General features: G+C 46.6%; 1 protein-coding gene across 6 annotated transcripts in view; it reads left to right on the top strand.

The window, feature by feature from the left end:
- The window catches only part of PRRC2B (proline rich coiled-coil 2B), a 103,011-nt gene that overhangs the window by 33,701 nt on the left and 57,058 nt on the right, over positions 1-12,252 (top strand). The gene's annotated exons all lie outside the window — the stretch shown is intronic.

Below are 12,252 nucleotides of genomic sequence, written 5' to 3'. Positions count from 1 at the left end.
GTCTGGGCCTGGACTTTTATTTTTGGGGAGGTTTTTAATGGTTTTTTTCTATTTCTTCTCTACTAATAGGTCTGTTTAGGCTTTCTGCTTCTTCTTGACTCAGTCTAGGAAGGTTGTATTGTTCTAGGAATTTATCCATTTCTTCTAGGTTGTTGAATTTAGTGGCATAAAGTTTTTCATAGTATTCTACAATAATTCTTTGTATATCTACAGTGTCCGTGGTGATTTCTCCTCTTTCATTTTGGATTTTGTTTATATGAGTCCTTTCTCTTTTTTCCTTGGTGAATCTTGCCAAGGGTTTGTCAATTTTGTTGATCTTTTCAAAGAACCAGCTCCTTGTTCTATTAATTTTTTCTATAGTTTTTCTGTTCTCTATTTCATTTATTTCTGCTCTGATTTTTATTATCTCCTTTCTTCCGCTGGTTTTGGGTTGTCTTTGTTCTTCTTTTTCTAGTTCCTTAAGGTGTGAAGTTAAGTGGTTCACTTGAGCTCTCTCTTGTTTGTTCATATATGCCTGAAGTGATACGAACTTCCCTCTTATCACTGCTTTTGCTGCATCCCATAGATTCTGATATGTTGTATTGTCATTTTTATTTGTCTGTATATATCTTTTGATCTCTGCACTTATTTCTTCTTTGACCCATTCATTTTTTAAAAGTATATTGTTTAGTTTCCACATTTTTGTGGGATTTTTTTCCTCTTTTTTGCAGTTGAATTCTAGTTTCAAGGCTTTATGATCAGAAAATATGCTTGGTACAACTTCGATTTTTCTGAATTTGCTGATGTTGTTTTTGTGGCCCAACATATGGTCAGTTCTTGAGAATGATCCATGTACACTGGAGAAAAATGTATACTCAGTCACTTTGGGATGAAATGTCCTGTAGATATCTATCATATCCAGGTGCTCTAGTGTTTTCTTTAAGGCCACTATATCTTTATTGATTCTCTGTTTGGATGACCGATCTAGAGCCGGCAGCGGTGTATTGAGGTCTCCAAGTATGAATGTATTTTTGTCAGTTTTTGTTTTAAGTTCAATAAGTAGCTGTCTTATATAGTTTGGTGCATATATATTAAGAATTGTTATGTCTTCTTGATTCAGTGTCCCCATAGCCATTATGAAATGGCCATTTTTGTCTCTCAGTACTTTTGCTGTCTTGTAGTCAGCATTATCAGATATGAGTATTGCTATGCCTGCTTTTTTTTGGATGTTATTTGCTTGGAGTATTGTTTTCCAGCCTTTCACTTTGAATTTGTTTTTATCCTTGTTACTTAGATGATTTTCTTGTAGGCAGCATACAGTTGGATTTTCCTTTTTAATCCATTCTACTACTCTGTGCCCCCCCCTTTTTTTTTGTATTTTTCTGAAGCTGGAAACGGGGAGAGACAGACAGACTCCCGCATGCGCCTGACCAGGATCCACCCGGCACGCCCACCAGGGGGCGACGCTCTGCCCACCAGGGGGCGATGCTCTGCCCCTCCAGGGCGTCGCCCTGCTGCGACCAGAGCCACTCTAGCGCCTGGGGCAGAGGCCAAGGAGCCATCCCCATCGCCCGGGCCATCTTTGCTCCAACAGAGCCTCGGCTGCTGAAGGGGAAGAGAGAGACAGAGAGGAAGGAGAGGGGGAGGGGTGGACAAGCAGATGGGCGCCTCTCCTGTGTGCCCTGGCTGGGAATCGAACCTGGGACTTCTGCACGCCAGGCCAACGCTCCATCACTGAGCCAACCAGCCAGGGCCATACTCTGTGCCTTTTTATTGGTGAGTTTAATTTGTTTACATTTAGTGTAATTATTGACACCTGTGCGTTCCCTATTGCCATTTTATAGATTGCTTTCTGTTTTGTGTCTTGTTTGATCCTTCTCTTTCATTTTTCTATCTTTTGTTTTTTTTGGTTGTATTCCATACATCTTTCCTCTGTTGCTATCTTTTTTAAATCATGTGCTTCTGTGGTGGTTTTTTCAATGGTGGTTACCTTTAAGTAATGAAAAGGGTTCCTACCCTGTTCATTGTAGTGCACTATTTTGTGAGTACTTTTGCACTCCATCGTCCTTTGCTACTGTTAATCTCCATCCTCTCCCCCCCCCTTTTTGTTGTTGTCACAGTTTAAATTTGGTTTTATTGTGTTCTTCTTGGAGCTTTTACTTGTGGCTTTGTTTTTTTTTTTTTTGTTCTTTGTATCTGATTGGAGAACCCCCTTTAGTAATTCCTGGAGTGGGGGTTTTCTGATGATAAATTCCCTCATCTTTTCTGTATCTGTGAATGTTTTTATTTCTCCTTCATATTTGAAGGATAGCTTTGATGGGTATAGTATTTGTGGCTGAAAGTTCTTCTCTTTCAGGACTTTCAATATTGGGGTCCACTCTCTTCTAGCTTGTAGAGTTTCTGTTGAGAAATTGGGTGATAATCTAATGGGCCTTCCTTTATATGTTGTATTCTTCTTTTCCCTGGCTGCCTTGAGAATTTTTTCTTTGCCGTTGCTTTGTGCTAATTTCATTATGATGTGCCTTGGAGTAGGTTTGTTGGGGTTAAGAAAACTCGGAGTTCTGTTTCCTTCTTGAACTTGAGGCTTTAGATGGGTATAGTATTTGTGGCTGAAAGTTCCTCTCTTTCAGGACTTTCAATATTGGGGTCCACTCTCTTCTAGCTTGTAGAGTTTCTGTTGAGAAATTGGGTGATAATCTAATGGGCCTTCCTTTATATGTTGTATTCTTCTTTTCCCTGGCTGCCTTGAGAATTTTTTCTTTGCCGTTGCTTTGTGCTAATTTCATTATGATGTGCCTTGGAGTAGGTTTGTTGGGGTTAAGAAAACTCGGAGTTCTGTTTCCTTCTTGAACTTGAGGCTTTAGTTCTTTCCACAGGCTTGGGAAGTTCTCATCTATTATTTGTTTGAGTATGTTCTCCATTCCATTTTCTCTCTCTTCTCCCTCTGATATACCTCTTATTCTTATGTTATTCTTTTTGGTGGAGTCAGATAATTCCTGTAGGGCTATCTCATTTTAAAAAATTTTTGAGTCTCTTTCTTCTTCTTTCTGTTGTGCCTCAAGTTGCTTGTCTTCTGTTTCACTAATCCTCTCTTCTATCTGGCCTGTTCTATTAGCTAAGCTTGTTACCTCGTTTTTCAGCTCGTGAATTGAATTTTTCATCTCTGATTTGTTTTTATAGTTTCAATTTCTTTAGAAATATATTCTTTGTGTTCATTGAGTTGTTTTCTGAGCTCCCTAAATTGCCTTTCTGTGTTTTCTTGTATATCTCTGAGTATTTTTAGGATTTCTATTTTAAATTCTCTGTCGTTTAACTCCAAGGTTTCCAATATATTAAATTTTTTCTCCATAGATTTTTCCTCATCTATCTGTTACCTCTCTTTCTTTTTTTTTTTTTTTTTTTTCATTTTTCTGAAGCTGGAAACAGGGAGAGACAGTCAGACAGACTCCCGCATGCGCCCGACCGGGATCCACCCGGCACACCCACCAGGGGCGGTGCTCTGCCCCCCAGGGGGCGATGCTCTGCCCATCCTGGGCGTCGCCATGTTGCGACCAGAGCCACTCTAGCGCCTGAGGCAGAGGCCACAGAGCCATGCCCAGCGCCCGGGCCATCTTTGCTCCAATGGAGCCTTGGCTGCGGGAGGGGAAGAGAGAGACAGAGAGGAAAGCGCGGCGGAGGGGTGGAGAAGCAAATGGGCGCTTCTCCTATGTGCCCTGGCCGGAAATCGAACCCAGGTCCTCCGCACGCTAGGCCGACACTCTACCGCTGAGCCAACCGGCCAGGGCTGTTACCTCTCTTTCTTTTGTATCCATGATATTCGATTTTCTCTTCCTTAATGGCATCTGAGGGTGGTTTTGTTGATAGTATTAATGAGATTTAATAAAGAATAAAAAGTTAAAAAAATAAAAAATCAAAAAGAATTGTTTTTTTTAAATTAATAAATAAAGAAAAATAAAATAAAATTAAAATTAAAAAAAAGGAAATTATTCCCCCCTCCTTTTTTCCTCTCCTCTCCCCTCTTTCTTGAGAAAATCTTGTGATGAACTGTGAATTATATTGTATTAAATAGAACAAACAATGCCTGTAATGGAGGGCCTGAATTGGGGAGAAGTAATAAAGGGGCAAAAAAAAAAAAGAAAGGAAAAAAAAAGGGGGTATTGACCCACAAAAAGCAAATAAGGAAAAAATTTGGGTCAAGAATAAAATGATTTGCTTTTCGGTGTTGGTTGACTAAGAGTTATGATGAGAGGAATAATAGGGAAACAGGAAAATGGGGGGACAAATTAAAAAATTACTATTGTATTTAGTGGTACAAGAACTAGATAAAATGGAGAGCCAGGGATAGGAGCACTGCTAGTGAGTTAAAAAGGTGAAGTAAAAACCTCCCAAAATGCCACAAACATAAGTTTGAGTCCCAGATAAGATAATTTGTTCGTTATTGAGGTTTGAATGAGAGGAGACGTAAAGGAGAAAGGAAGAAACTTATATAGAGGGAGAAAAGAAAGAGAGAGAGGAAAAAAAAAGAGGGAACCACTAAAAGAAGAAAAAAGAGGAGAGAGAGAGAAAGAGTTAAGGGTTTTGGAGTGCAACCCTCATAGAGAGAAAGGAAGAGGAAAGAAAAGATAATGGGAGATGTAACACTTACGGGTAGTGTAGTTCAAGGAGAGGAAAGAGTAAGACCGGCAGAGAGTTAAACGACCAAATTGGAGGAGGAAAAAAAAAAAATCAAGAATTAAGATAAGAGAAACAAATGAACAAATATAATAAAATAGGATAGGTTATGAAGTCTGTGGATTATTCTTGATTTTGAGAGGTTATCTTCTTTTTTTTTCTTTTCTCTCCCTCTTCCTGTTCGGTGACTCTGTACCCCGGGTTCTGCTCCTTTGGCACGCTCAGGCAGAGGTTTGCAGTTGATAAGTCTATGGTGATGTCATGTATTGTGCTTCAGTCTCGTTGGCAGTCGAGGCTCATTAGCATTTATAGGCTCCGACAGTGAGAGAGTCCGTGTTCCTGGAGCCTCTCTCCTAGTCTTTCCTTCCTCAATTAGTAACCTGATAATCCAGCTATGGGGTTGCTGCTGCCTCTGCCTGGATAGTAAGAGGCTCAAAGAGCTGACTGCCGCTATTTCTAATGGCGGGAACGGCACCCATAGCACAGGCCCTCGCCTCTCCCAGCCTCTCCCTCACTTATCTCAGTAATGATGGTCAATTAGAAATCCATGACACCCCAGAACAGTAGACTGGATGATGGTTGCTGTGGTTATGTGGTTGCTGGTGATGGCGATCACAGGGCCCCCAGAGATGCGTCCCCTGCGGCTTTCTGCTGCTCCCTGCTGCGCCGCCTGGAAGTGAGGTCAAAGATCCCCTAACGGCCTAACCTGAAGTCCCAGAACTAGACGCTCTGTGCCAGAGTTCTGTTGATTTGGCTTACAGACCTCCAGCACAGAGTGTCTGCACTACAGCAACACGAGGATGAAACATCCTTCTTGGCATGTGGCCCCATATTTCTCTGATATACGGCCACATGTGGTCACATACCATCGAAAATGGCTATGCGGCCTGACCGGGCGGTGGCGCAGTGGATAGAGCGTCGGACTGGGATGCGGAAGACCCAGGTTCGAGACCCCGAGGTCGCCAGCTTGAGCGAGGGCTCATCTGGTTTGAGCAAAAGCTCACCAGCTTGAGCCCAAGGTCACTGGCTCAAGCAAGGGGTTACTCGGTCTGCTGAAGGCCCGCGGTCAAGGCACATATGAGGCAATCAATGAACAATTAAGGTGTTGCAATGCGCAACGAAAAACTAATGATTGATGCTTCTGTTCCTGTCTGTCCCTGTCTATCCCTCTCTCTGACTCTCTCTCTGCCTCTAAAAAAAAGAAAAAAGAAAATGGCTACGCGTGTCAGTGCTGACACGCGTGTCATAGGTTCACCATCACGGCAGTAGGTGCTCAATCAATGTTTGGTCAATGGCTGAATTTACTGGGAGGACAAAGTTCAAGCATCTAACATCTCACAGATTCCATTTTAAATTCCCAGGAGAGTGGTTCATATGTGCTCAGGGTTTTCCTTTTTCTTTCTTTCAGGGGTGCCAGTGCAGGTGTGGTCAGGCTTCTGGTCTCCTAGTACTTCCTGAGGGTGGGAACTGTTAATTCTCAGAACAGGCTCGTGTCACCAGGAAGACCCACCAAGAGTTATCTGTCCACTCCCTCTGCCCACAGCCCAGACAGTGCAGGATCTGAGAGTAACCAGTGGACTGGCAGAAGTTTGGACTCAGATTTTTTTTTTTTAATTTATTATTTTTTTATTTTTTATTTTTTTTTTTAACAGAGGCAGAGATAGACAGGGACAGACAGGAACAGAGAGAGATGAGAAGCATCAATCATTAGTTTCTCGTTGCACATTGCGACTTCTTAGTTGTTCATTGATTGCTTTCTCACATGTGCCTTGACCGTGGGCCTTCAGCAGACCGAGTAACCCCCTGCTGGAGCCAGCGACCTTGGGTCCAAGCTGGTGAGCTCTTTGCTCAAGCCAGATGAGCCCACGCTCAAGCTGGCGACCTCGGGGTCTCGAACCTGGGTCCTTCTGCATCCCAGTCCGACGCTCTATCCACTGCGCCACCACCTGGTCAGGCTGGACTCAGATTTTAAGAAGACTTTTTTTTTTTTTTTTTTTTTTTTTTATTTTTTTTTATTTTTTGTATTTTTCTGAAGCTGGAAACGGGGAGAGACAGACAGACTCCCGCATGCGCCCGACCGGGATCCACCCGGCACGCCCACCAGGGGCAACGCTCTGCCCACCAGGGGGCGATGCTCTGCCCCTCTGGGGGCGTCGCTCTGCCGTGACCAGAGCCACTCTAGCGCCTGGGGCAGAGGCCAAGGAGCCATCCCCAGCGCCCGGGCCATCTTTTGCTCCAATGGAGCCTTGGCTGCGGGAGGGGAAGAGAGAGACAGAGACAGGGGTGGAGAAGCAAATGGGCGCTTCTCCTATGTGCCCTGGCCGGGAATCGAACCCGGGTCCCCCGCACGCCAGGCCGACGCTCTACCGCTGAGCCAACCAGCCAGGGCTTAAGAAGACTTTTTAGCAATGCTACAGAAATAAATATTTTCTGGTCAAGTTTCAGAATTAAAAGACATTTGATTTTTAATAATGTTAGCATTTAATGTGGAAATTTGATGGCCCAGAATGGCTGGTAAATTTTTCCTTCTTTTGTCTTTGCCAATTTGGTTTTAATTAGTAAGAACTAGTTATCTGAATTTAAATTAATGGTGCCAAGTCTGTACTCCTGCAAGGTGTGTGGTCGAGAAGGAGGAACCACTGGTTTTATTGGGACATGTTTGTAGAGCCGGTGGCCAGGTGAAAGCTGGGGGTCAGCAGGGCTTTGATGGCATTGTGGCCGTTCTCATCACTGCTGGAGCAAGAGCGTCTGGAACATGCTTTCTATAATCAGCTCTGTGACTACGGGTGGGTCCCGCCATCGCTGTGGGCCGGATGTCACAGGGCGTGAGCTGTGCCCAGATTGTCCTCTGCTGTGGCCCAGGCCCACCTAGTGCTGGGCACATAAGTAGTGCCTGATAAAAGTATGTTTTTTTTTGTTTGTTTGTTTTTTTCATTTTTCCGAAGCTGGAAACGGGGAGGCAGTCAGACAGATTCCCGCATGCGCCTGACCGGGATCCACCCGGCACGCCTACCAAGGGGCGATGCTCTGCCCATCTGGGGCATCGCTCTGTTGCATCCAGAGCCATTCTAGCACCTGAGGCAGAGGCCACAGAGCCATCCTCAGCGCCCGGGCCTTCTTTGCTCCAATGGAGCCTTGGCTGTGGGAGGGGAAGAGAGAGAGAGGAAGGAGAGGGGTAGGGATAGAGAAGCAGATGGGCGCTTCTCCTGTGTGCCCTGGTCGGGAATCGAACCCAGGACTTCTGCACGCCAGGCCGACGCTCTACCCCTGAGCCAACCGGCCAGGGCTGATTAAAGTATGTTGAGCCTGACCAGGTGGTGGCACAGTGGATAGAGTGTCAGACTGGAGGACCCAGGTTCGAGACCCTGAGGTCACCAGCTTGAGCGCGAGCTCATCTGGTTTGAGGAGTGCTCACCAGCTTGGACCCAAGGTCGCTGGCTCGAGCAAGGGGTTACTTGGTCTGCTGAAGGCCTGCAGTCAAGGCACATATGAGAAAGCAATCAATGAACAACTAAGGTGTTGCAACAAAAGACTGATAATTGATGCTTCTCATCTCTCTGTTCCTGTCTGTCCCTGTCTATCCCTCTCACTGACTCTGTCTCTGTAAAAAAAAAATTAATTAAAAAAAAAGTATGTTGAGTGAGTGAGCGTATTAGTTTTCTCTTGTTGCTATAGAATATTCCCACGAATTAAGTGGCTTAGAACAACACAAGTGCATTGCATTGCAGTTCTGGGGTCAGAAGTCTGAAGTGAGTCTAGAATCCAGATGTCAGCAGGACCGTCTTCCTCGGGGAGGCTCCAGGGCACAATCCATCTTCTCGCCTTTTCCTGCCTCCTCTGGCCTCTAGAGGCCGCCTGCAACCCCAGTTCTCTGCTTGAAGCCCTTCTCCATCTTCATAGGGTCCCTCCACTGTCATACCTCTCCGCCCCTGGCTCTCCTGCCTTCTTCTTCTGAGGACCCTGGTGATGACCTTGGGCTTATACAGATAATCTAGAATAACCTCCCTACCTCAGTACCCTTATACCTCAAGTCACTTGTCCTGCCACACGAGTTTGTAGAATATGAAATGGTTCTTGGCCATCCTTAGCATAGTCCGTGGAATAATTTCTACTGGTGAATAAAAGAAATATGTTGCACCTGGCTTGTGGCGGCACAGTGGAGAGAGCGTCAATCAGTTTGGAACCCTGGGCTTGCCTGGTCCAGGCACATATGACACTCAGTGAACAATTAAAGTGAAACAGCTTTGAGTTGATAACTTCTCTCTCGCCTGCCCCTCTCTCCTCTCTGTAAAATCAATCAATAAAAATCTATAAAAAGAAAAGGCACGTTGTGTCCTTTGCCTGGGCCCCTCCCATTTTGTTGGGCCCTACTTAGACTCCTGCTTGAGCTTTAGGTATTTTCTGGGGTGGGGTTTCCTCCCAGGCTACCCATCTGTTTCCCACCCGGAGACCTTTGAAAGTGCTTGGTTAAAACTGTTCTTTTTAGCCCTGGCTAGATAGCCCGGGTGGTTGAAGCATCGTCCTGGAGCGCAAAGGTTGCCAGTTCGGTCCCCGGTTAAGGCAGATACAAGAACAGATCGATGTTCCTGTCCCTCCCTCTTTTTAAAAAAGGGTTCTTTTTAAACTGAGGGTCGGCAGACATTTTCTCCATGTTGCTTTGTGGGCCACGTGCAGCCCCTGTTGCATATGTTTTGTTTTTTTAGAGAAATATAAAAGTGTTTCCTCTGTTGTGGACTGTAAGCTCTGTGAGGCTGGGGGCGTGTGTTGCTGTCACCATGACGGCATACATCCATCGATTGTGTAGTGTGCACTTGTTTCTGCCTGTGTGTGTGTGTTGGGGCTGTTTCTGCTTCCAACCCAAGTGATGTTTTCTGTGGGCTTGAGTTGACAGAAGTATCTAAAAATTAGATCTAATCTAATCTAATTGGAAAACTTCAAGTTTAATTAGATGAGTCATTCTGTCTGACAAAAATAAGATCCAGCCCCTGCCCTTGAGGAATTCATAATTCGGCTTGGGGAAAGGGTGCTATTTTTAGCCATGATTTTTGGGGGTGGGACAGGGAAACCGTTAGGCGCCAAAGTCAGAAATTGGACACTTTTGGCCAATTCCCACCCCTGGCCGCTGCCGTTCTCTGGTCCTGGCACAGGAGGCAGGCACTAGGGAGGGCTGCCGGCACTGGGAGCAGGGAGCACTTGTAAGCATCGCTGCTGGTTCCTGTCTTCACCGGTCCGGTTCCCCTGCGCACCGCAGTGCAGTTGGCTTCCTGGGCTTGGCCACTGCTGTGAGCCTCTGGGCAGTAGCTGACTGAACTGGGATCTGGGTGAGGAAGGAAGTTAGTATCCAACCAAGAAGACTGAAATCATATGGGAGGTTACCCCCACACATACATATCCAACTCACGATGCTCACCCCTCGGAGTCTGTCCACATTCATTTTTTTTTTTTTTTTTGCATTTTTCTGAAGCTGGAAGCGGGGAGAGACAGTCAGACAGACTCCCGCATGCGCCCGACCGGGATCCACCCAACACGCCCACCAGGGGGTGACGCTCTGCTCACCAGGGGGCGATGCTCTGCTCCTCCGGGGTGTCGCTCTGCCAGGACCAGAGCCACTCCAGTGCCTGGGGCAGAGGCCAAGGAGCCATCCCCAGCGCCCAGGCCATCCCTGCTCCAATGGAGCCTTGGCTGCGGGAGGGGAAGAGAGAGACAGAGAGGAAGGAGGGGGGAGTGGAGAAGCAAATGGGCGCTTCTCCCATGTGCCCTGGCCGGGAATCGAACCCGGGTCCCCCGCACGCCAGGCCAGCACTCCACCACTGAGCCAACCGGCCAGGGCCCACATTCATTCTTCATGAGCGTTTTCTGATATGAACCCCATGCTGATCTATTCCAGCATTGGAGACAGTGACTGGCAGGTTGTGGATATCAGTCAGGGTTTGTGAAATGACGGAAGGATGGATATACTTAGGTCTGTGTTAAACACAAACTTTGTTCATGCCTGGCACGGACCTGGGCTCATCTATGTCAGAGGTGTGAAGTCAGCGTCTCCCGTCTCACGTATTTGAGGCCCTAGTTTGTAACTGATCTTGGTTCCTTGTGCTTTATGTTTGGGCATTGTAGTATGGCCAGTAGTCACAGCCATTGTGGCCATGCATGTGCAGGTTCACATTAGATTCGGGCAGACGGTAAAGAAATAGTGGATCCAAAATATGGTGGGCCATTCCTTTATTAAAGTCTCGCACTGGCTGACAAGCAAACACACAGGGAAAACACTTCCCTCTTCATTCATTCAGAGCTCCCAAAGCCCTGGTACATTATCTGGTTTCCTAAGCAGGATAATCTTCTATGGTTCCTCCTAGAATCAAAGGCCCCATGAGTCTATCAGTGGAGCTCGCAAAAGCCCCTCACTCTGGTTCATCATCCGCATACCTTCTCTTTCTGTACAAACTGCAAACACGGCTTCTCTCTCTCGGGCCTGAAAACCTCTGCTCCAGCAAACATGAGCAAAACAGTGGCCCTTCCCCAAGCAGGGAGATAATTTGCAATTTCACACACCATGTATACCTGGCGCTGCCCAGCCCCCAATGCAAACTATAAGCGAGCAAACATAAAAATCACATTTTACAAACTTATTCGACCAACAGTCGTGTATAGAGTTTTATCTTGAAGTCGACTTTGGGGCTGTGAAGTGCTCCCCTAGCACACTGGATGTGTTCCCTGTGGCCTTCAGAGGAGGATGAGGGGGCAGACCCCCTGTTGCAGCTCCTGCCTTTCATTTTTTTTTTTACAGAGTCAGAGAGGGATAGATAGGGACAGACAGACAAGAACAGAGAGAGATGAGAAGCATCAATCATCAGTTTTTCGTTGTGATACCTTAGTTGTTCATTGATTGCTTTCTCATATGTGCCTTGACTGCAGGCCTTCAGCAGACCGAGTAACCTCTTGCTCAAGCCAGCGACCTTGGGTCCAAGCTGGTGAGCTTTTTCTCAAACCAGATGAGCCCACGCTCAAGCTGGCGACCCCAGGGTCTCGAACCTGGGTCCTCCGCATCCCAGTCCTACACTGTGCCACCGCCTGGTCAGGCAGCTCCTGCCTTTTTTTTATCAGTCAGTACGTGGTGTTAGTTGCCTCACTTGGTCAGTAAAGGCATGCCCACCGATGCCTTAGCTTTATTTTTTACACAGTAATTCCAGTGGGAAACAGTCACGTCTGCAAGTGTTCATTTCACGACCCAGGTCAGAACCCACAGTCAAGGCTGCGTGTAGAGGAAAAGACACTGCCGCTGTCAGTCCCGGGTGCCTGGCACACAGCACCGGCCTTTCGGCAGGCACTCCCTGAGTCTTTGAATGAAGGAGTGCGTGACTGAAGACCATGGAGCAGACTGGCAGACGCCTGGGGGGACTTACTGGCCGAGGGCCGCTCTCCCTTGGGGAACTACACAGGAAGCAGTGTGGCCCCCGTGGACCCTCCCGGGGGTGCAGTTGTTTCTGTCTTCTGTGCCTGCACCTCAGAGAGCCGGCCCGTGGTGCGTAAGCACGCTTTTTCTCTGGGGTGCTGGTTCTTTGCTCTGCAGAGTGCACCTCCCGACCGTTCTGGACGATTGGCTGA

Source organism: Saccopteryx bilineata, chromosome 2, assembly GCF_036850765.1.
Source record: "Saccopteryx bilineata isolate mSacBil1 chromosome 2, mSacBil1_pri_phased_curated, whole genome shotgun sequence".
Lineage (NCBI taxonomy): Eukaryota > Metazoa > Chordata > Mammalia > Chiroptera > Emballonuridae > Saccopteryx > Saccopteryx bilineata.
This window is presented reverse-complemented; position numbering and strand designations above follow the sequence as displayed.